This window comes from Rhagoletis zephyria, unplaced genomic scaffold (genome assembly GCF_001687245.7).
Source record: "Rhagoletis zephyria isolate East Lansing unplaced genomic scaffold, Rhagoletis_zephyria_1.1 Rzeph_scaffold_01746, whole genome shotgun sequence".
In the NCBI taxonomy this organism is placed as follows: domain Eukaryota; kingdom Metazoa; phylum Arthropoda; class Insecta; order Diptera; family Tephritidae; genus Rhagoletis; species Rhagoletis zephyria.
In genome coordinates, this window is record NW_016158830.1 from 1 (window position 1) to 26745 (window position 26745).

Below are 26745 nucleotides of genomic sequence, written 5' to 3' on the forward strand. Positions count from 1 at the left end.
ATAAAAAATTGGAAATTAATCGCTATTTTGTGAATTAATGGCTATTGTTATATAGAATTACAGATGAAGTTGTAGCGCGAAAGTAAACTCCGTTATATACATACATACATACATACATAGATATATGCAGCTATGTATGCATACATTTGTATGTATGTACCTGAGGGTGGTCCTTAAAAAATCAAATAAACGATTTTTTTCAGTGTCACACCCTCAATCGATCACACCTCGGTCACAGATATCACATATAAATTTTGGTCCCGATTGCAGTCGGTTATGGACTCCAAATATTAAAAATATATATTTTTTTTCATTTAATACCCAAAATCGGTACGACTAAAGTCAAGAAAATTACATATAAATTTTGGTCCCGATTGGAGTCTGTTAAGACGACTTCATAGGGTAATCAGAACTTTGACCCCTGTGCGACACGCCTTGACCGTCTTCAATCGGGACCAAAATTTATATGTGATATCTCCGACTACAGTAGCATCGTGGCAGGGGTTGAGACTGAAGAAATTTGAGTTGAGACTTAAGAAATTTGAGTAAAAATGTGCTTCCTACATTTAAGGACCACCTTAATGTACTTACATACTAAGTATGTACATACATATGTAATTGAAACTGCTAATAGAAAAGGGGTATTGGAGTTGTTTTAACAACATTCAGCAGCTTAAAAACAATAACAACAACAATATAACCACAACCACTACCAAGTGGTGAGCCACCAAGATCGGTAAGCTCCACCACACCAAAGGCAATAAAAAAAAAAAAACCATAGCCGAAGAAAATAGTGAAAACGCATTCAGAAGAGGAGGTACATACATACATAGGTAGTACGAAGAAGATCGAAATAAGGAACATCAAAGCAAGAGAAGCATGTACATACATACCTACATATATGTAGATAAAGTTAAATAACACACTAGAAAAAACTGTGAGCACGAGAAAATATAAAAAATCTCGTTTTTCGGGTCCATCTTAAATAAATTCTTTTCACTGATTTAACAACCCGTTCGCTTGCTTCTACGTTTCCAAGGTAATTTCTTGATCAATTGTTATTCCGTTTCCAGCAGCACACGTTCGGTTGGGCTAACTTCTTACTTGCCGGTTTTACTACATAAACACATACAGACACATACGAATGTTTGTATGTACGTACTTTTGAGCAACGTCGGCGAAAAGGTAGAAAACGAAATACGCAAAACAGAAAAAAAAACAAATAAATAAAATTATAAGAAGAAAGAAACAACCAAAATTCAAAATCACTAGCAATAATAAAAATAAAAGCAGCAACAACAAGTGAATTTTTTGAGCGCCCATTGCCTTCAGTTACATAGCTTGTCTGCAGCAGCATCTCAACTTGACCTTTTTGGGTATATTCGTTTTAAGCCACAACAACAACAATAACCAGCATTTGGCCGCCAGTAGCTATTAGCACAAGTGAAGCCAGTTAGAAAGTTACCAGTAGCACAACAGCAGTGACTATTCACTAATAAATTTATTTCCCCTCCCCACACACGGATTAAAATAAAACCTTCACGCTGGATTTGGGATACTACGAAGCTGTTAAAGGTAAGAAATTACAATTCAAATTCATTTATAGATCTTAAGTAATTGATTCCTAGAGAGAAAATGATATATGTACATACATACATAGTACATATCGTCGCCTGGATAAAATATTGTCGTATGTTACTTTCGGCAGGTTTTGGGAAATTGCGATTGAAGTTTCGAATGCAGTTTCTTAAAAACTCGAAGATAGATTTTCTCCAAGTCCCGGAGAATGTTACTAGCTCACACAATTCTAGAATTATTTTATTTTTATTGTTTATTTTTAGTTTTGAGTTTATGAAGGAATTTCTTTAGTAAAATTTTGTCGTATGTTAGGTACATTTGTCATCAAGTTTGCAGACACTTTGTGTGTATTTGTACTTAAGTAACGATACTTTTTACTCACAATTTCGAAAACTAAAGGGCTGTTTACATATGACCTTTGCTTCGATTTGCATCAGAGTTCCGCTGTGACAGATAAGTTCAACACATTATTTTACATGAGTCTTGCTAAATAGAATGCGCAGAAAGCAAATCGAAACAAAATCATGGGCAACTCTCAACTTTTGCGCGCTTTGGCAATCAGCTGTTTACATGTATCTTTTCTCGCGCGCTTGCACATGCATTTAAAGACAAAAACAAAGTAAATATGAATTATTATTGCTAGCATTAATGCATATTATTATATTGTTATTTATTTTACACCGATAAGATATAGAGGAAAAGGAGAACGCAGAAGCTGCCAAAGCATTTATTATAGCATACCTTATTCATGCTTTGTCTTAAAGTTCGAACTGTCAAGCAAAGCGAGGAGAGTCGTATGTAAACAGCCCTTAGAGGAGATCTTCAAAAGTGAATAACGCCATATTCAAGATCTTGATTAGTTTAGTATGACTAAATTATTAACTCAATTTTAACAAAATTACCGAACAATTTTTGGTCAATATCTCGGGACCTAAAGAAGATATCCAAAGAAATGTATGTATGTATTTACACACATATGTATGATTTGTCAGCACAATGCATTTAAAAACTAATACATTTTTTTGCCTATTAAAAACTGAAAATACATTTTTAGGAATCCATTTTATACCTTCAAATAGTACATAAGTACTTGTATAAAATCGGTACTGAAAAGTTAGATAAATTGAATAGTAGAAAGCGGGCATGTGAGCATGTTCATTAAATGCATTTTAAATAAGTTTCGAAGTCAAAAGATTATATGCGCGTTGCCAGCGGAAGGTCTACCTCGAAAAAAATGTCATACATATGCACATACATACATCCAACTTATTTAGGGGCCAATTTGGCTGCTTTTATTAATACATACATACCCTTGTGGTCAGCTGATTGAGTTAAGTGACATTTTGACCAGTTTGGCTTTATTTCTTTCATTTACATATTTAATGTTTATATTTTTGTTATAAAAGCCTCTCTCCTGTGCGTATTTGCGTCTGCGCTTGGTCCCTCCGTTGCGTTCGTAGGCGCCCTTGCTTTCATTGTCCACCCATGGGTGTAGAGTCGAAGGATCTTTTCACCGGAGCTTCGTCATCCATGCGTACAACGCATCCTAGCCAGCGCAATCGCTGTATCCGTAGATCTTGCGTATAATAGTTCTATCGAAATCCCCCAAAGCCTTCTGATCTTTGTTCGACATCGTCCACGTTTCTGCGCCGTATAAAAGGACGGGCATGATGAGAGATATATTTGTAGAGCATTCATTTTCAAAGTACCAACTGTTGGCAAGAGTTATTCTTCGCTTCATCTCCAGGCTGATTAAGATTTTACGACACTTAATACGCCTTGTGAAACCCCTAATTGTATTTCGTATTCTACAAAACATTAGATACAGTTAACAGATTTAGGGCCGTTTTTCCAAGTAGTAAATCGAAAAAGCAACGACAGTGTGGAAAATGAGTTCTGTATAGAATTTCGCTGCTGTCAAAGTTCCCAGTGTAAATATGTATTGTAGTAACAACCAACAGAAAATGCAAAACATCAAGCTAACAGACAAGATGTTGTCTAACAGCAGCCAGACGAGAGTCACTCAACTAGACGGGCGCGCCTTTCACTGTGCTTTTTGTATGGCCACAATGTGCGAAACGGAGCGTAGCGCCCAAGATCGCATTCTATTTAGCATTGTGTTTGCACCAGAATAATGGACAAAAATGCGCAAACACCGTACATGCATACATACATACATACATATGTATGTAAACATTAGCATTGTTGTTCTTAACTGTTTTTGAGCGTAAAAAATATAAGTTAAAAAAGGAAACGAAAATCTATTTTGCGGATCAAAAGAGATGAGAGGGTCGTAGATAGATACCTTAACAGCCAACTAGCAAAAGCCTGCGCTGCCAAGCGTATCTTAGAAGGCGCAAGGGAACACGATTACCGGCCTGAGACAAATAGCAGAGCAGCTAAACAAATCTCCAACTTAGTGTAAATTCTGACAAGCGCCTCACTGGGCCATACAGGCTTAGCCTACATAGTTAATATGACTATTTACATATGTATGCACGTCTGTATATATGTATGTAAGTATGTGTGTCAGTCGAGTATATAGATTTTTACTTATGTACATATGTATGTATTAGGAATGTTAATCCCGGAATCCTAGGATCCCGGCCTTTTTAGGGTCCCAAAAATCCTGGGACTCTTGGCAAGTAATCTTGGGATATTCGGGATTTGTAATTTGCACTGATGGCAATAATAGAACCTCCTTTTCTTGACCAGTATTGGCTATATTTCTTTTTTTATTTAATAACTAGCCGGCCTCGTATGCGCGATTGACAGCTAAACAGGTTGCAACCCAACTAAAAAATAATTTATGATTGCGCATCTGGAGGCCAAGTCCTTCCATTTCACACCTCATTTCCTGTAATCTAACGAACAGCCCACATTTTTTTATTTTTCGCACAGGTTGCAACCCTCTTCGAAAAAAAGAACCTTACTGCAAATCGGAAGGTCAAGCTTTTTCCTTTGACACCTCATTTTTTTTTAAATCGATTGAACTGTGCAAATCTAATGACATTAACAAAAAATGCCATCGCCAATTAATATTTTTTTTATAAATGTCTAGCTGATTATACATATAACATCGCGCGATAGTAAATTTTAAACACAAATATCAATATATTCACGAAAACAACATGATTTAAAAAAAATTCTGAGAAATGGGCTTAGAGAAGAAGTGTGAGTATCAAATTGAAGAGGAAATCCTGTAGAATTTAAACAGATTCAAGTTTTTGGTGCAGAAGGACTGGTAAGTGTTGAAAATGTCCGTTTAAAATTTTGTCTTTGATGTTTCGCAATATTTGTTTTTGAAAAAATTATATGTAAAGGACTTGTATAAACTCGATAACATCCTCGAATTTCGTCGTTCTAACTTTATCGTCCTTGTTAATCCAAAAAAATTTTTTTTTTTTAATTCTAAAGAAATTTCCTCTTACCTTTGGTACCCATATTTTAATTCTACGTTGCATTGAAGCTTTTAAATAATTTTTGGAATTAGTCATATCTTTGAAATTACAAAGTTCTTTAAAATAAATCCTGACGTCAGAGGGAAAATAAATACAAACGCCACTTTAAGTAAAAAAGTAGGTTTCAAACCCATTTATTTATTATTTATTTTATGGTAGGAGAGCCTCTCAAACAATACATATACTTAGAAGCAATTTTTTCGATTTAAGTTGTGGAAAAGTAATGAATATCTAAATCCCGGGACTAATGCCGGGATTGTGATAACGACATCCCGAAAATCCCGGGATCGTAAAAAGCGAAAAAATTAACATCGCTAGTACATGCATATGTACATACATATGTACTTACATACGCATATTATGTAAATATGGCATCATATCATCCATCAGTCATTCACATAGCCAGCAGCGCGCTCGGTCACATGTAGCGCAACACCTGTGACTGACTTACTGGCTGGACGTTGGAGACACCTTGCTCCACCGCCACTGCTGTAGTCGTTGGTTGGCTCACTAAACGGGGTCTTGGCTGCGTGCCGCTTGTGTGGTGCCCTGCTGCTTGGCGACGTGCAATTATGAGGTTTCCACGATACTTTTGTTACTGTTAATTCTCTGCCAACTGGCCAACCGACCGTCGCTCGGCGGGTTGGGCGCGGATTCTTGTGTGCTGATGGCTGAATGTCACTTCCACCGCATTCCGAACAGCCCAACAGCCAGCAAAAGAAAAACATACAACCAAAGAAACGAGTATTTGTGTGATGCCAGTTAACCAAACACAATACTGAATTCGAAACCAGCACCAGCACCACCAGAAAATGTTTTATTGTTGGTGTGCGCCAAGCGGTTACCAAACAACCAAACAACCAACGAACCAACAGACCAAGCAACCACATGAATGCTTGCCTCTCAACACTTTTTGTATTTTAACTCTGACTTGGTTGAGCCAGCCAGAGCTGCCCTGATCGGTGGTAGTGCAAGCTGCTGTTGGACGGCTGTATTTATTTTATTACTTTGGTACACGCAATTATGATTGCTATCTGGGGTACACTGAATTGTCAAAAAAATAATAATAAAACGAATAAGACCCTCAACGAGCATCACACAAATGAACTGAAGAATTGTGCGATTTGTGGAGTTTGGCGCAGGTGAAGTGGCTTTTAATGCGATTATGCAACATTCGCAAAAGTGTTAATGGTATGGTGTCTATTTTATGTTGTATAATATAGTTATTTGTGTTCAATTAGAGCAATTATACTGAAAGCGAATCTGATGCGATAGAACCTGTTCGCAAATACGTACCCCTCTGTATGTACATACATACATACATATGTACATACATACGTATGTATCTGTGGACTTTTGACAAAACAACTTCTCTCGAGTGAGCTTATTTTCTCTTGAAGCAATAATTTAATAGGGGTATTCACGATCCGGTGCATAGATAGCATAAATAGCGCAATTGGATAATTTAGTTGTTGTTTAATGTGTTCAAACAACAACAAAATTAGCCAATCATATATTTTCTATTGAGCTCTCGAAATGTTTAGTCATTAATAGTAGCAGTTCAAGATGCTATCCTAATGAAACTTAAATAAAAATGTCAACTTTTTAAATGGAAGTTCCTTATATTTAACTCTAAATTCCAATCTACAGAAAGCACAGAGGTTGTTTGGTCAAAAGCCCTTAGATATGTATCCTAATTTTTTATTAGTTACGGCTTTTTACATTTCAGCGACGATTTTTGTTACGTCTTTTTGTATGTCCGACTAGATAAGGGGCCACAGTATTTTTGTGCAGTACCGGGAGTTACTAAAGTAGTCACTTGCGTGGTTTATGGGCGCCCTCTGTCGTAGTTTTTCGCTATTCTGCTTCCGACTGGTTCGACTCTGCACTACCACGTGCATTACCACAGGTTAATAGAGTAGCGACTTACCTACGAGTCGGTGCAGTAGCGGTTCAAAAGTAGCGATTGACTCCAGCAGTACTGGAGCTACTGCACCGACTCCTAGGTAAGTAGCTACTCTATTGACCCGTGGTAGTGCGCAAGGTAGTGCAGAGTTGAACCAGTCGGAAGCAGAATAACGAAAAGTACGAAGGAGGGAGTCCGAAAATCACGCAAGTAACTACTTTAGTAACTCCCGGTAGTGCAGAAAGAGCCGATGGTGACTACCGCCTAGGGCATTGCCTTGTAAAAGCAATCACTGAAATATACGGCAAGTAAATTAACGGTCAGTAATCGACGGAGTTTACCTGGTAGCTACCGATTCATCAGTCCTGTAGTCGCTCCCGCGTACTGCAAGATCTTGCTGGGGATTGGGTCGGTACCAGGAATAGCATATCTTCGACACCGCCCATCGACCAATTGCCAAACCGCATATCTAACGGCACTCAAATTTTACAGGAGAGCGAAAAAACGGTTTATCCTTTGAAGGTATTGCCTTGATAGGCGGAATTTTCTCTTGCTATTATTTTACAAATCTTTTGTTTTAATAACGATTTAACGATTTGTATGCATAAATCTCGATGCCTGAAGTTCAGGGTTACCAAATCTCATTTTTGCCACAACGGCGATTTAGGCGGTTTTGCAACTGGTCGATGGGCGCTTTTGCAAAAACTTCGACGATATGCATAACATACATGGTTACAAGTTTTCAGATCAAAGCTTTCGTTTGACACTCATATTGTCTCCCTCTAACAATTCCATCGCTGAATAATTCTTCATCTTTCGAGGTGATGCAATTTTGGAGCCAAACTTCGATAGATACTGTGGTAAGAGTAAAAGTACTCCCCAGTGAGGGCTGACTGCATCGGCTGAAATAAACTGGAGTCTTGTGAATACAGTGGGTGCTGTGATACTTCCCAGTTCGATACTACTCCCCGTTTCAAGATTGTATCGAAACTTTGTCAAAAACTGCATGTAAACAAAAAATGTATAAAGCCTTTCAGACCAAGTCAAAAATGTGCTGCGATTTCTGAAAAAAAAACAGAAATCAAAAATAGCGTACGGAAACAATAAAATGCATAAACATTTACCAGAAAACAATAAAGTTGTGTAAATGAAATAAGGAAAATAGAGAATAATATGGATGCAAACTGCGAAGAGAAGTGAAAATAAACATACCATCCATCCATCCATCCATCCATCCATCCATCCATCTGCAACATAAGCAAGATGAGCAACAATTGAAACAACAACAAATCAACACTGCCAATAGTCTCATAGCTGCTGCCCGCTGTTGTTCACGGCTGATGCCATCAAGCAGTTTTTATAAGGAATTGCGCGCACCGATCGCCAAGGCCAACAACATAGCAATGCACCACCAATCGCAATGCAACACAAGGCGGAGTGGCGTTGAAGTTATCCGAGTGACTTGACTTCGCAGCACTTTTTCTCTACTACATACATAAGTACATACATACATATATGCGAGTGGGCACATATGGATTTGCCCATGCAATTATGTATGTACATTAGGGTGGCCCAAAAATGCATGTGCAAAAGTAAAGTCGGAATTATCCCTAAAAAAATATACGCTTATTTTTTATTTTGAAATCAAAAAATATTTTTTAGAGGTCGCCCAGAGCGTCCAAAGTCTTCCATGTATTTTATATGGGGAAAAACAACTTTTCGTAGTTAAAAATCAATATTTTTCTACCAGAAAACTCTGTTCATTTGCAGGAGATTCCCAATAATAACACCCAATTGTTTATTTAACAATTTTTTCATCGCAACTATAATTTATAGGTCGGCCAAAAACCCACAAAAACCCCGAAAAATGCAATGTGGCGACCAATAAAAAATCGTTAGTATTAAAAAATGGTTAAATAGACAACTTGGGTATTATTATTGAAAGTCTCCTAAAGAGAACCAGAGTTTTTCGATCGAAAAATATTGACTTTCAAGAATTCTATACCATTTCTACGAAACATTTTATTTTTCCCATATAAAAAAACATGGAAAACTTTGAGCGCTTTGAGCGAGCTCTAAATATTTTTTGATTTCAAAATAAAAAAATAGTAGTATACTTTTTTTGATATAGAACAATCCTAGGGGGTGAGAGCATTACAATTCCGACTTAACTGTTTTTGGACCACCCTAATGTAGATAAATATGTACGCACTTCTTCGACTTTGCTGGTGGTATTGCAGTATGCAACACGTTGATCGCACACAATTAGGTGTCTGCATATGTATTGTGCAACAGCCGGAATAGCAGCATCCATACACATACATATGTACATACATACACATATGTACATCTATGAAGAGATGTATATGTATGTATGTACATATATACAGTTGCATGCATGAAAGTAAATTCATGTGTTGCACATACCACAGCCATACTTGCATGTCTATTTTTAATTTTATGGTGCAGTACTTGCAGCTGTGAGCCGCTGGATCTGCGCTTGTTGCAATATGAATCTTGGAGTAAAAATGAAATTGAACAAACCAAAAAAAAAAACAAAAACGATGGCGAAATAATTGCACTAAAGTGCGCATGAAGTGGAGAAAAATGATGCTGGTGGCATGAATGTACATTAGGGTGTTCCGAAAATACACAGTAAAATCAACTTTTGGAATTTTCTTCCTGCCACCCGTCAGAAAAATGGAAAGTGGAAAATAAGCAGACCCATATTTTTTTTATTTTGAAATCGGTTAATATTTAACTGGTTAATCGGTTATTTATGTAAAATTTTAATTTCTTTTTTGTCGAGGAAGTTGCGTATTTTCTGGCATATAAAAATAGATTTTGTTTACGCGTTATATGGAAGAAAATGCGCAACACTCTCGAAAAAAAATGCTCAAAAATCAACGGGATTTTACAGATTTTTCAAAACATGATAACCCAAAAAATTTGTAAAAATTTTGAAAAAAAGTTGAAAAGTTTGATGGAATTTTTTTAGTAATTTGTTAAATTTTCCTGAACTGTACACAAAGTTGTAAACTTTGACTTATATGGTTTACGTTATAGAATCTACTATATTTTTATAAAAAGAATTAGCGAAAAAATTTATCACGCAAAACATTGTGAATATTTTAAAAAATAAAACTGTGCCATTTCGGTGAGCGCCACTGTATTTTATATGGGCAAATGCATTTTTCTTTTTAAGATTTTATTTAATTAAAAATAATTCCGACCATAAATCTTCCAACCAATAGAATTATGATACAAATTGAACTCTAACATATGTTTTTAGGCTATGAAAAAATTCCCGGTCAGCCTAATGTTTATTAATCTGGTATGTACATATGTATATGTACGAATAATTATACATAACAGCAGGTATGCACAAGGCTCCCGAATCATATAAAAATTTCATCTTTTTCCAAAAGCACTTTGAGTATCCCGCTTTGAATAGGAACTAAAACCGTAAAATCGACACTCTTCGAAGTGGACTGTACACCACGTTTTTATTAACCAAATAGTGTCATTTTTGGCGGAAGGGCCTGCAATCTTACGCCGCCTCCGAACGGCAAATGGACTTTTATGAGAAGCTTCTTCTTAGCAAAAATACACTTGGAACCTGTAGGTAAATTCACAATCCATAAAGAGGTAGAGATAATTTGAGGGTCATCTCGCAGGCGAAGAGTTTCCCGGTGTTTCAAGTTATCAAATTCAGCAGCTAAAATGGGCAGTACCTAATTGTCATCTACTATTCTGACTAAGTTCTGGCTATGACGGACTAAATCCTGGAGTCGGAGTATAACCACTACCCTGTTTCACATGCGCTGCTTTTCCACATCTGGTTCTACGCGGCAATGTAAGCATATCTAGCGCTTTAGCGACTCCATCCAGCCATAATTGGCTTGGCTTGAACTGTATAAAATTAAGTTCAACTTTTGATATCATTACTGCACCGGAGTAAGTAAATGCCTTGGCAATGTGTTGGTAATTGTATTCGCTATTCGTTTTCATTAAAAAAAAAAAAAACAATCAATTTGTCCTATTTAACCTTTGACAGTTGTAACTTTACGCCCACAGCCGGTACGAGATGACGCATTAAGTAGAAGTAAGGCTTTATTCTAATGACGTTGGCCAGCAGTTATAGACAGCGTCTTGTGTCTCCTATAAATGGATTCCATATTTATATACATACATACATACATACATATGTACTTAGGAATGCGTTTGTTTGTATGGCTGTATTTATGTATGTTATTGTTGGATAACTATCACCAATATTTAACATTTCAAAAAAAAAAAAAAACGAGACTTTCAGGTGCGCAATAACATTTTTTAGCCTTGAAATATTCAAGTTCTACTTCTTGCCCCACTTACGTCCGCCGCTTTACATATTTACGCGATGCATACCTGTGTTATAAATCATCTACATACATACTTATGTATGTACATACATATATACTCAAGTATGTAAGATTTAATCGTTTTTTTTTTTGTACGAATATTTTTTGTTTGTATGCCAATATGGTTATTATTATTATTGTTGACTTTGTCTGTTGCATGTTTTGACTTTTGTTAATTTGTTTTTTTTTTTTAATTCGTAATTTTTGCAATTAATTTTGTTGTCGTGTTTGCTTTTGTTACCGTCAGCAAAAATAAACAAAACAATAACAAAAACAGTAAAAGTAAAACAAGCTTAAAACGCGCGCAAATTGATCGTCGTCGGTCGATTTCGATCTCGTTCGGTGGCTTTCTAGGTTTTTTAACTGGTTTCAACTTACATAGTGTGGACTGATTCAATTCAGCTTTTTTAGTCTCTTTACACACTTTGCATTGCAGACACATACATTCATACTCATACTAGTATTTGTATGAGAAAAGGCAACAATGTAAAATTATTCGTGTAAACTCAAGAATTCCCGGCAGGAAAAATCAGCGATGCGGTTTTGGTAAAGTGCATTTATTTTTCACGATATACGTAAAATCAGAATCATGAAGAGACTCCGGCATGCGCAGTTCGTTCCCATTAGGAATCAATCCAATCGCCAATCGAACTGAGAGCAACCGGGTGTGACGTCACATTAGTGGGGGAATGAGAGAGTAAGGAATCATTTCGAAGAAGAAAGAGCGAGCATGTAGTGCGACATAGTGACGTAAAACTAGGTAGAATTGTACCTTGGCTCTTAAATTTGAACGTACATATGATCGGTGCAAGTACATAATTTTAGGTACATTTTGAATGTAGCCAAATAACTTATCCGCAAATTTTATCTTATTTTCCAAGGCATTACAACGCATTTTCCAGTATGGAAATTTCAATGGCCTCCCTCCTTTGTAAAGGGGCATAAGCATTAGTTAAAAGCATCTATGGCTAAGTAATATACATACGTTCCAAATATGAAACAAATCGTACCATAAATACGGGTTTTCCAAATATCTCCACTCCTGCGCTAACCAGCAGATTAATTTATCTTTCATATTGCATTAGCATCAGGTTCTGCGCTAAGTTTAAAGTTTCAGACCTCAGAAAATTGGGTAAAAATTGATTGCAAGTTTTAATTACACACAGAATATCTGATAATGTCCAACTTAAGCTGCTCTTGGGTTGTTGCGGAAACTTGTTCGTCTATCTCAGAATTTTCCAGCAAGGTGTGCGCATTATTTACCTATTTACACACATGTATGCTTAAAATGAAACCAACGACCTGGTTTGACCAGTATTCGGTACTTGCTGCAATGACCAGTGCTGCAGCAGACAGACGGAATTTGGCATACAGCATTCCACAGAAATGGTTTTTGACAGAAACGCCAATACATACATACATTCCCAAAAGGCAGTTGTTATTATCGCATATACCAAGTTGGCATTTAACTTTGCAGTGCACAAAAAAAAAAATACAAAAATAAATAACTAATAAAAATAATAAAAACCGCAACTAACAGCATATTTTTTACATACCTACTTAAAACGATGTGGAGACTTGTAATTCGATGAAATGCATCATCATAATAAATCAAAAAGTGAATTTTTTATTTTGCATTTCAGGTGACCATATGTATGTAAGTATAACATGCATTTATGCAATTCGAGATCGGTAATTATGCGTGTTTTCATATGACTACTAATTGGAGGAAATTGTTTTCGCTAATAGCGATTGTATATGTATTTTAAGTAATTGTATTGAGCTCATTAAATACTTTATAGCAAATTATTAGTATCGATTAAATTAATTTGATTCACAATAAAGTAAAAGCTGCAGTTATACACTGCAGTTTCGGCCCAGTAGCCAATTTTCAATGTTGATAAGTTAAAAGCAAATTTGTATTCTACCAACTGTGACTAATCGAGACATGTTTTAATGATGTGATATTATGTTCATAAAGCATTGACGCAAAAAATTATGGAAGGAATTTCAGATCGTGCCTCAAATAACGAAAGGATCTTGATGTTTAAACTCAAAATGGAATCACTTGTCCCTCCTAGGGTTAAATTAGGTAAGAAAAAAAATCATACTAACAACAGGACAATAACTAATATATTTACATATATATATGAATCTAATATTGCGTGTTCCGGTTATGCCGATTGCATTAAATGATTTTCCTGGTGTCCTTTTAGTGATCGAAACATACATATCTTAACTGCCGATTCTGAGTTAACTACGCCCTGTAAATTTGGCCCTAAGTGTAAAGTTAACAGAAGTATGAAACCTGTAGTGAGAGAAAGAAGACAACTTTCTTATAATGAACGAGCGATTATCTTTTCTGTTGGAAGTAAGAATTTTGATGCAGATTAGATATCAACACTTATTAATTGATAATTTTTTTTTTTACATTCGGAAATGAGAGTTTGAAAACTAGAAATCATCATTATCTATACCACTTAATTTCAATTTTCAATTTTTTTTTTATCGACTTCAAAAAAAGAATAATTTTTTTATGTACATATGTTACCGCATAACAGTGGACCACGTTAACCGATTTCTATAATTCGTGTTTCTATTTTAAACTACTAATAATACTAATTTGGTTTACATCCGATCATTGGATGATGAAGAAATTGACGGTACTCTAAAATTTTTATATGAGAATTGAAGTCGGTTTTGTTTTTTGCTAAAAAATTACTTGTTTAAGAAACAATTTTAGCACAAGGTTCCTACTTTGATGCGAAACGTAATAAACAACACCAAGAAAGAATTTCTTTAAAAATGCTGTCGAAATGGAGTCGAATACGATGAGAATAATTCTCACGATGTGAGTAAAAATCCATTCTCATTGCTAATTAGATATAAGAATAATTCTCATCGTTTACCAGAGCCTTTACACTACCACTTTTTGGAAGGCCAAGTAATCCTGAAGGTTTGCACAGCACGAAAAGTTGTGGCTACTGGAATGGAGTGATCTCTAAGAAATTACTTAAATATGGCCATTGGTATACCTACCATATCCTGCTCGATGTACACTATAGTGGAATGAGGAGCTATCTTTATAAAGCATTATGGACTAGGGTTATGTATGGCGAGGTCTGCTCTACCAATCGAGTCGAGTTGCTACCACAACTGTCGGTAAATTCTGATGGGTTTCGAAATAGTTGCGATTTTACACAGATGGGCGCTTCTTTTTTTATTCTTTGCAGACTTCTAAGCACTGTTGAATTCCTGAGTGAAGGCTGCCATATTAAACCCAATAGCATGTAGTCGGGCGGGCAATTTTCGTATAGTTACTATATCCGTACTTATTTGCTTTTTGCAAAGTGGAAGGCCCCTTCCTTAACTCTGGAACACTAATCATATTTTTAATACGTTAACACTAATTATTAGTCGAACCGACTAACATCCATTTAGCACTGATTTTCTTTTTTAAGTTTTAAATCATCAATCTTAAAAAAATATTCCATACTTTATTGTTTTAATGCTTTCTTAGCAAAATAAAATAAAAGTTATGCCGCTATGTTGTAGCTTAATTAACGAAAATTCGATTTCAAAAAATGCATTTTCAAGAAACTTCACCACAAAACATAAACTGTATTAGTCGAATAGACTAACATTAGTGTTCTAGGGTTAATGCATTCCGCTGTATTACCATCAGCATCAGAACATCTTGTTGTTGCAAATCACTCCGAAGTACTTGGCCTAATTTTTCACTGATACCACGAGTGCTGTAAATGTTTTTAATTTTAATCGTTTCATTATATGTACTATACTATATGTATACTATATGCATTTATTTCAAACAGAAAATTTAATTTGCACATCCAAGTCGGAGTATTTTGAACAGAATAGGAATCAAGAACTTTTTTTATGTACGAATTCCTGGGTACGCGTGGCACTGATGCCGTTAAAACTTTACTTTCGATATGGACAACGTTTGCATTGAAATCTGTGCAGATTCGATGATATCTACCACTTTCGTAGTTTTTACGAAAATCAAAACTACGTTGGGTTCAGGCATAGATACATAGGCTCGACTATCTAGGTACATAGAAACAGGTCTATAGCGAAATTCGCAACAAGGCGCAAATACTTTTATCAGTCAGTCAAAGTTGTGTGCAGCCCGCCATTATTAAGAATGATTTACTATATGCAGACAAATACACAGATAATGCAATATGTACTCATATACTACAGTAACTTGTACGTGCTAATGCATTACCTTCACTTTCGTACTCCACTATGCATATCTATATCTTTTAATCAACTTTGCTTGTCACTTGATGAATCCTTATCAAAAATATGTTTGTATGTATGTATGTTTGTTTATACTAAGTACGTACTGCCAAGCAAATTTACAAGAATAAGTATGAGCTCATTCTGATTTCTTTTGAAATTATTGCAATGGTTTTCGCCTCTTGGCAACCTACATAAATGTACCTACATTGAATTAATAAAACTTTTTTTTTTTTAATCTATTTACAACACTTTGAGTGACACACATTGATACTCAGTCATTGAGTATTGATTCAAGGACTGCAAAAACGAAGTAAGTAGTGCAGCGCATTTCGTTGGGGAAATCAACAAGTCAACAAAAAAAGTAATTTTCTATAATTACTTCGCTATCTCTGACATGAAGCAATTATTGCCTATAACCAACGGACAAAAAGAAAAATTGGTGCAAATAACTGCTGCCAGCATTTTCAATTAAAATCGTGCTCAAACTTTCATAATATTTACAAAGGTTAACTTTTTAATAAAAAATAATAATAATAATAAATCATGCAACAACAATGTAAACCCGCTTAGTACTTTGTATGATTCAATTAATACCAGCTTGCTGAATGTAATATTCATATTACTTATTTAATAAATTTTAAAGCTAAGTATTAGTCATCCACAATTGAAGCTCTGTAAGCAAGACTCATAAAAATAAAAGCTCATTTAAAGTATTTTATTTTCACTTACGAATATGCGTTTAATGGTCTCGACGCAAAAATGGCTCAATTCTAAGCGGTATTGTTTTAAAACACCACTCATTTGCACCCCGAATCCCAGACAACATTTTTTTTTCGCACAACAGTTGGGCAAATTATCTCGTAAAATTTCGATTCCATTTCATTCAATTGCACACCTAAAGTAAACTTAACCAAAATTGGCCATGAGTCATTTACACGAGATTGCAAACCGAAATCAAAAATTCACATATAAATTTGATTCGCAAATTGCTTTTTTGTCTCCAAAGTGCAATTTTGCCGTCTCGTATGTTAATTAAATAAACTCAGCTCGGCTCGGCTCGGCTCAGAATGTTTTATTAATTCACATCTGTGTTTATTGTTTGCATTTAAGAGTTTTCGAGCTGATCTGAAGCCAACACAAATTTGTTGCAATTGGAAAAATATTTCCATAAATTTACATATGTACATATGTATGTATGTACTTGCAGATCGTTTATAATAAAGCAATTCAACAATCAACTAAAAAAATATCAAAAAATTAATTAAAATTGCCCCGATTCCATACTGCGAAACTAGCCTTGTTCATTCGATATGTGGCAGGGGCCAAATAAGCCAAGCCAAATAATCTGATACCCAACCATTTTTATTAATCGCACTTTTTCGCATGGGTGATGATGATGATCGCTGCCTACCGTGTGCGCCTCTGCTCGTCCGCCTGCTTGTTGGCCGTTTGTTCGCCGCACAACGGAATTATTAATTAAGATTTTCTGTTTAATTTAAGCTGAGGTGTATTTACAAATCAGCATCAGCGAGTAAGCGAGTGACGGCGGCATTGCTGCTGATCTCTGCCCAGTTGCTGTTGAAAATTAAATTTTTTTCAAATGAAAAAAGTGTAGACAAACTACTCGGAAACCTGAGCACTCGAATGATTAATCGAATTATTTTGCGGCGTGTTCTATGAAGGTGATCCATGATCACTTGGCCTCTTTGTTGTTGTTGGAGGCGCGCTTAGTTTTTCAACTTTGTATAAACGATGCCACGGCTGTTGGGAGGGCATTCAGCTGCCAATCAGTGTTTGACCTTTTGATGAGATGTTTACTATTTGGCTGAAGAGGGGGTACTTGGAACTGGTTAATTGATAACTGCGCTCATTCGTACATATGTAGGTGTAGTGGTTAGTCGAGCATAACAAACGATTGCGGGTGGTGATGCCTTCGTTTCGATGTGGAAGGAAAAATTGTTCGTAGCAAAGTTAGCTGAATGAAATCTCGCATTTCTAGCCATCCGTTATTGCAATTTATTGTTTCGTGCTTCCGTTTCTTGGTTTCTATTCAAATAAATGCACATTGGATTGTCTTCTTCGTACATATCATTGCGATCTTGGATTGAATTACTACATTACGAACAAAAAGAAAAGTATTCTTTACAGTTATTCTGGTTTATAGAGAGAGAGCGCAAAAAAAAAGCCCTTCAATTACTTTCCACTTCACGGCTTTCTGCTTGTTCATTCATCTCTTCGCTATTCATTATTTTCCTCATTTCTTTTCTGCCTGGCACGCTTGGGGCACATAAATTGTTTTGCATGCCAATGCCACCCATATTTTGTTGTGCTTCGCTCGAGAAACTAATAAATTTACAAAAGAATGAAATCGATAATCAAAAAGCGTAACGAACCACAAACGACGAATTGTCCAATGTAAGCAGCAGAAGCCAAGCTGACAGTTGAATGTAAAATATAACAGAACCAAGACACGTTTTATGTTTAGTGTGAATGTCCAAGCTCGCCCAGAATAGCATATCCCGAGCGCTTTGAGGCTATTAGGACGTTCTTACGGCATTAAGATCAATCTTTCGGCATTCTTTGTACTACATAAATAAATCTAACTCGGAGCTGGAAAACAAATTTAGAGTAGCTCAACTTAAAAATTTTCAGTTATATACAGTGAAGCATTACCAAATATTTTAAAATATCACTATTTCCATTGTAAGTCAGTCTGTAATAAGGGCATTATTATCCAAACTGATATAGTAGTGAGATGGTAAGAAAAAGTTTTAGGGCTGAGAGAACATAAAACGTAGTAAAACTTTAGTTTCACATTGTTTGATTTGATGTTGAAGCGAAATATTTAAGTACCTCAATGTAACAAATGCCTTTGTAACTTTCTTAGTGGATCGCGATCACTCTATAATTTTACGTACATACACATGTACATACGTGCCTCTTCTGACACCTCTCTCTTATTGTTTCTTACTTCTATTTGCACATTTGTCCACATTTTTCGGAGCACAGTAGGGGTATTCTCTGAGGCTTGCAAAGCCCTTGCAAGGTGCACGGATTGCACGGTTTGCAAAGCTGTCCCATACGAAAACCGGTTTTTACCGTGCAATCTGTGCACCGTGCAAGGGCTTTGCAAGACTCAGAGAATACCCCTAGTTTGTTTGCGTTCTAGCAAACTTGTTTCGTGCCCCCAGCACGATCAGCGCTGAATTACACTTTCGTGCCGAAGATTTCCAACGTGTTTTGCATATGAAAAATGAAAATGGGCCATCAGTTGAGCAATGAGTAAATAGCATACTTTTGTATGCGCAGAATAATTTTCAATGTACGCAAAAACAATGCGGCCAATTCGCTGCTAAAGCAATACGACCGCTCTACAGCTACTGAGATCAGCAAGCTGATCGAGTGGCAAGTGAGCCTCCAACGAGGTTATCTACTGTATGGAAATAGTATGCATAAGAATGTACATACATATGTGATCATATGGAGTTCATTTGCACTCCATTAAATAAAATCCCTTTCCTACTCCTCCCTGCTTTTTGATTAAACGCCTCAAAGAAATGGGGTCTGATGTCAGCGATCCTCAAATATTTGCCAAGCTAATGAAGTGAATACAAATAAACATACATACATACGTATATGTATATGTATATGTATGTATGTATGTACGAACTCATTCGCGTACAAACCAGGTATGCTAAGTTTTACCTCATGCTTTTGTTTCTGCTTTATTATTGTCTTTTTGGTTTAAGTGCGATTTGATGCTAATTTGCGTAGTACAAAAATAAATGGACGAAAAGCGAACGTTGTTGAATCTAACAAATTTATAGAACTAAATATATATCTGTATATACGCTTGTATTCTTACATTCGTTATTGTAATTGTCATTGGCTGACGCATTCGTGATATACATACATACATACAGACCGTATGTAGTAAGTATTTCCAATGCAACTGGAGCTGGCAAAATTCTACTTTAAAGTTTAAACGTGTGAAATGCAAATTATCTTATCTTATTTTCATAAGGAAATTATACATATGTACGTATGTATGGATATACAGTGCCGGACAAAAGTATTGGCACAGAGAATTTTCCGCAATATCCGCAAAGTTTTTTATTCTAATTAATTTTCGATAATTTTTTATAAAAATATAGTTCGTCCTAGACCAAAAAAAAACATAGAATCTAAATCTCTAAACTTTGTGCAAAACTCAGGAAAATTCAATAAATTTGCATACTAAAAAATCGCGTTGATTTTTGGCAATTTTTTCTCACTCAGGTTCTTCCACACAAAGTACTTATGTTCGACAATTATATTTTGGATGGAGATGAGCAACACCTTCCACTAAAAAAATTGCCAAACATCAACGCAAAAAGTCGTAACTTATAAAAAATCAAAATTCACTTTTTGATTGCTATGATGGATTTCATCGAATTACAACTCCCCACATCGTTTTATGAAAAAAAAAAGTTATTCACGACCTTTTCCATTTCAGTGACGATGTTGCAGTGTTGCCACAAAAAAAAATACTCAATTCCTCAAAAACAAATAAAAAATCCTCAAAATCCGAACAAATTACAAAAAATTTTCTTACTTAGTATAAAAATTAATTACAGTCTCCAATTCAATTGGTACATTTGTACTTGCGCTTCAAACAAAGTATCACCATTGTTTTTTATGCCTTGGTTTGTATATAATATTGCTGCAATTATATCAGTGCTCAATCTGGTCCTAAAGTCAATCCTACACATTTTTAAACTACCTAGTATACATTCTACTGAAGCATTAGAAAAGGGCTGTATTAGTAATGCAGATATATATTTTTTTTGTTTTAATTGGGAAACTTATATGAACCTGAAGAATTTTTTAATTCAAACACTTTTTTTCTATAATTTTCTGGATCTAATGAAGAATCAATATGAGTATCCTTATGATCGAACAATGCGTGTTCTCTCCATTCGTTACCGAGAAGACTTTGCAAGTTCAAAATATATAAGTTGAAAATATAACGATGGAATGAAAAAAATTATCGATAACATTTTGAATATTTAGCAGCAAATGCAAATGTGCTTAAGAGCGAAAAACACCACACAAGCGGCTTGACAAACCAAGGCTATTTACAAGCAGTTTGAGGGAAATGTGAACAGAAATCAAAATTTTTTGATTTGCTGGTCGCCATATTGACGTTTGATCAAACCGCTTACGTTTTGTATGATAAAATCGCCTCATCCGCAACGGAATTTTTACCGAATGAGAGCGCAAGAGAGAAAAATCGAAGAAAACCAAACCCTTTTACATTGTGATCCGGAAGAAAACTAAAATAATTTGCTTGAACGAGTCATGTTTGCATGGTGTATGGCGAAATGGGAAAAGTAGGTTTGAAGAATTTTTTGACAAGCCGATTGTGTGGTGTATTTCACTCTTTATATAAAATTTCGGAAAGTTTTTTGTTCAAAAATTTGCAGAGCGATTTAACAACTCTCTTGTGTAAAACATGGTTGCATTTGTTATCTGCAAATATATCGAGAGAAAATTTCTGAAAATAAAAATCCTCAAAAAATACTGAAGCGCTCCCGAAATTCCTCACGTTTTGAGGAATTATTCACAAAGTGGTAACACTGCGATGTTGTTACGTTAATTTGCATTTCAGGTGACGATGTGCATACATACAAATCGTCGTTTAAAGTGCAAAACCGCGTATCAGAAAAATGCAAAACCGCGTATGTGAAGTTGTAGAAATTATTTTCTAGAGTCTAAAAACACTCATATTTCAAAATGGTTCTCTTTTTTATAAAGAAATCGCATATCTGCCTAGAATATTTCAGGACGAATAGATAAGGATTGAGCCAAGAGCTTGTGTGAGCAAATCCAAGTTTTGGCAGCCAATGTCAGTTACGCGGTTTTGCATAATCACGATACGCGGTTTTGTATTTTAAACGACGATATGGGTCATTCCACGTCAAAACGCATGCGGCATGGAGAGCTATCGTTAGTTTTAAGATGTGAAAAGTTAGGTATTTTTATGTAGAATCAAAGGTGGTGCTTATAAAAAAAATTACATTTCGGCACTAAGTCACCATTTTGCGACCAGTCTCCCGAAAAATTTCCTGAACCCGAATACGGGGTCAGTTTGGTCTCACGAGGTCAGTATCCCGGTCCTTTGAAGGTCAAATTTAAAAAATACACTAAATAGGAGGCTTCTATCGCAACTAATAATAATAATAGATTGGCGCTTACACATATTTCAACTATTTCCGAGGTACACCCTAATGAGTGCAAACAAATGCGGATGCAGACATATGTTTATTTTAATTTTAATATTCATTTATACGCTAATATTGTAATGAAGCTTGTAGTATTTTAATGGGAACTTACTCATTATCAGTCATCATTGTTTTAATAATAAAAAATAATACATGTTTTTATGTATGTATGTATATAAAAGAGGTATTGCACAAACAACCTTTTGTGAGGTCAAAGCATTCATCAATACAATTTGTAGCGTACACTTTCCAACAAGCACCTATTACTAATAATTACGTAATTACGGGCAATTGAGACTTTGCCTTAAGTTTTTCTTTAAAAAATTATAAAAAAACAAAAAATTGCTACAGCTTTTGTTGAAAGATAAATAAAAGCTCTGTGTATGTACATTTTAGCGCATAATTTCAAAAATGCCAAATTTTTTAGTTGTGCCTCTTTTGCAGACGGTGTGCGATATGTATGTATGTATGTGCGCGAACATATTACTTTTCCTGGTAAATAAATAAATTAAAAGTTATCGAATATTTCTTAAACTAAATATACGAAATATTTGTAAGATTTTAAGGCTAGTTGACTTTAAATTGACACCAATTGGTGGTAATTAAAAACGCATTATTTTTGTATATTTCGTAAAGAAAAACAAGCAAAGGAATTACAAAACTCATAGAAGATAAAAACGTACGCACTTTTCAAATCAGTACTTTGTTCAATTTTCGTAGCCTCTTTTTGTCGGCGCATATCAAGAGAAGGGCGAAAAGCCATGGCAGCGCCTTCATATGGCATTGGCACTATCATCGTCATGGTTTCAACACTGGAATCCAATTAATTTTCAATAACAATAACTAATATGGCACTACCCGCAGCCAATTCTTTCAGTTTTACTACTTTTTCAGAAGAGCGCCTCGAAGCAAATGGGTTGTGCGTTAGCACATTTTCCTTTCGGTATTATTAGTCAATGAACGCTTGTTTTACTGTTATCAAAAGTTTTGTTTTCATACTACATAACCGATGGCGGATAGAGGTGCAAAACTATCGACGGTACTATCGATAGTAGGTATCGATTATTGTAAATTTCCAACACTCTCGATGGTTAAAAAAAAAACTATCGATAGTTACTTTACATACATAGTTAATTCCGTTACTATCCTTTCTATCGAATATTCGAAGCGCAGGTAATTTCCCTGCAAAAATTCGTTTCGTGAAAATAATAAATTTTGTGCAATTTTAGGCGTTTTTCTGTCTACCGTGAGAGAGCCTTGCAAGACTTTGAGAATACCCCCAGTTTGTTTTTCACGCATATATGTATATTAGTAAGCTTAACGTATAAAAAAACAGGAATCGATAACTTCCATTTAAAAACAATAAATTTTGGTTTTATCGACAACTATTCATAAACACAAATAAAGTTTGTCGCCTATATTAAGTTCAGATGAAAATTTAATTGAGTCAATTTACCTTTCAATTGAGCTACCGCTTCTTGCTGTTCACATACAGTCAGCTGACTAAAATTATTTTCAAAATTATCATTAACACTTTATTAATTAACTTTTTTAACGATAATATCGCGATAGTATCGATAGTTTTCCGGAAATTTTCTAAACGATTGATATTCTGACAATAATGATACTATCGCGATAGTATCGATAATCTTTCCAGAAATTATGAAAACTATCGATGGTGTGACTATCGATAGTTTCCCACCTCTAGTGGCGGAGATAAAATACCGTCACTCGGTAAATACTTACTTAGTTACTTGAAATGCGTATCGAGGGCTTACATATATTCAATACGACCTATCTGCAGTTTATATATGTATAAACTACTTTTTGATATTAGAACCCATCTGAGATTTAACTGTCATCACTGAGTGCAATTTTGACTTTCAAATTCAATAGTTAATTCTTCTGACAATCGATACAGGTTAGCATTAACATCATCGATGACAGATATGTCTATCAAGGATCGAATTTCACCTAGAAATTTTGTTTATTTTTAATTCATACAGTCCTTTTAACAATGAAGCGACAGAGCGGAGTGAATTAAATTTAAAAAAACAAAAATGCAATTGCCTAAGCTTACATCATTCAACAATTGCCATAGTAGTACTATGTACATTGTAATTGAATTTAAGTTCGAAACAAAATTGCGTATTACTACCGATTGCCTTGTTATTGCTTAAGCAATTTGTCGTTTTTTTTTTATTGGCCTTTGTTTGCCTCAGAGTTGGTAAACATTTTAATTGGAATTGTTTCAAAAGTGACAAACGAATTCATTCATACATATATATGTTATGTATGTATAGATGTAACTACATTAGGGTGGTCCAGAATTTTCCTGCTTTAGTTTGAAATATATAGGTTAACATTTAATGGTGACACCGAGCTTTCATGTTTTCCATCTACTCGTGTTTTCATAATAATAATAACAACAGATTGTCGCTTACACAATATGTCACTGTTTGGCCGAGCTTTTTCTCCGATTTGTGGCGCGCGCCTTGATGTTGTCACGCAAAGGGGAGGGACCTACAGTTTTACGGCGACTCCGAATGGCGATCGTATTTTTATGATAAGCTGTTTTTTAAATGCAGAAATACACTCGGAGATTAACCTTTGCCTGCCGAGGAGCGACAGCTATTAGAAAACAAATTTTTTTTCTGATATTGGTCGGAAACTGAGCTCGAACCCATGCCCTGCGGAATGGTAGCGCGCATTGCTAACCACTACAAAACAGCGGCCGCCGATCGCATTTCAAATCGTTAAACATAAATATTTTTTGATCGAATAAAAATATTTCTGTAGCTATTTTATAGCAATTTTACAAAAAATGCATTTTTGGCACAATTTTATGTTAACCAATTTCAGAGTGAAAAAATATTTTCGATATCCTTCAGATCTGGGGGTGGCTGGAAAAATAAATTTTGCCACACCCTAATGTACACACATATTCTCATACCTATTTAATTACTTTCGTACATGTTATAAAAATATGGCATACCGAAGTCTTGAAACGAAAAAATAACCCTTTTCTACTTCGCTACACATTTCGACCAGCTTTTGTTATCAATAAAAAAAAAGAACTATGTATTTTTCTTCTCTTACCGATTTCATGCGGTGAAATTGAAGGCAATTCAAACAAAACACATCACATGGTTGTATGTACTTATTTGCATAGCAGGAACGGAAAAAAAAACCAACCACTAAATTTAACGTTCGTTTGGTGTTAAAACTGGCACATTTCAAAAGTATGTACCTAGATATTTTTTAATTATTGTTTTGCGCTTTCGCAAGTGTTCCGCAAAACTTTTAAGATAACAGTTTCCTGTTAAAAACCTTACTAGAATATGTGTATGTATGTAGAAGTGTATACATCCCACACATACATTTGTAGAAGTCCAAAAAATAGGCAAACGGAAATTTCGAGCTCAAATGCGCCGCCGCGTTCTTAAAGTAAACAACAAATATTAGTAAGCTAGGTGTAATCTATTCTAAAAGCTACGCTGTCGTACGGAGCCAAAAAAAAAAGGAAGTAAGCCATTAAGTGCCTAAAGCAAATAGTATTTCTAATGCATAAATATGCAAAATATTTGCTATATTGAAAGGGTACCGCCACTGTTCGTTCAAACAGTGAATCATCTGTCATGGTTACTCTTACTACATGCTCTTCAATAACTGATTAATGTATGTATGTATTTTTGTCCGTATGAATGTACTATTTATAAGCACACATTGGCTAAAATTTCAGCGGGCGCTGCAAAAATGAAATGTTAAAAAAGAAAAATGTTAAAAAAGGCGAAACCCTCAGTATCCAACTATAAAGAGGTGGGTTTTGAATTTACATATAATTTCTACACTAACATGCTTTCGAAATTGATATGCAAAGCATAGCAGTGGGAGAAAATGTTCGCTCAAAGAAAGGCAAATGTTCGCATGCGCGGCGCCAAAAAATGCGTAAATCATGCTTAAATTCCCTCTAAGTATTTGTATTTATGTATGTATCTTTTGACGGGGCTATAGTCATTTGTAAAAAAAAAAAACGATGTCACTCTCAAAATAATGGGCACATCTACAGTGACATCAACAATAGATCGCTTTTATTTGCATGAGAAATCGATTAGCGATTACTAAGAGAGTGGCAAGTGGCCAGCTTAGCCTATTTGGCTTTTAGTAAGTGTTGAATGCAATCACATTTTTTTTTTCCAGCTACTTTTTTAGTAGTCTGCTGAATATAGAAAATGATTAATATTCGAGGCTAACTTCATCTCATTCTAAAATGATTTTAATTTCTATGAGTTTCCATCGTTAGTGGTGATGCAATAAGTGACCAAAATACTTACAGTGACTCAAACAAGTGATCACGTGTTGAAGTTTATTTAAATATTCGAAATGTTTTTCGAGCTAATTTTTTATTTTTTTTGCTATTTTTCTTTATAAATACCGTCCAAGCTTTAACCAAAACCATAAACATATGTATGTAAATCACAAGTTTTAAACTTTATACAAAATTTAGAAAAATTCAATTCAATTTTCAGTTTTATAGCCCTTGGAATTTTTGTCTAATGAAGTGCAAGTTTCAACCGGCTAAAAAATCGCGTTGATTTTTGATAACTTTTTTTGAGACTGCTCGTGTGGGTTTTCTTCTTTATTTACAATTATGTGCAATTTACAAAAACTGCCTTTGATTTTTGGAAATTTTGTTGCGAACGGTCTCCCGCATTTTATTTCATAAGAAATTCATGCTAATATGGAAAAAATTGCAAAAACCCGTTTTAACTTGCACTTCATTTAACCAACATTTTATGGGCTATAAAACGGCGCACCCAAAAATGTTCTAAAGGATACAGATTTAAAAGCGAAATTTTTATGAAAATTTG

General features: G+C 35.1%; 1 protein-coding gene across 1 annotated transcript in view; it reads left to right on the plus strand.

The window, feature by feature from the left end:
- The first annotated feature begins 526 nt into the window (after positions 1-526).
- kst (spectrin beta chain, non-erythrocytic 5 kst) overlaps positions 527-26745 on the plus strand; it is a 70327-nt gene continuing 44108 nt past the window's right edge. The window contains exon 1 of the mRNA XM_017618912.1: positions 527-1575. The gene's annotated coding sequence lies outside the window, so the exon portion shown is untranslated. The remainder of the gene's footprint in view (positions 1576-26745) is intronic.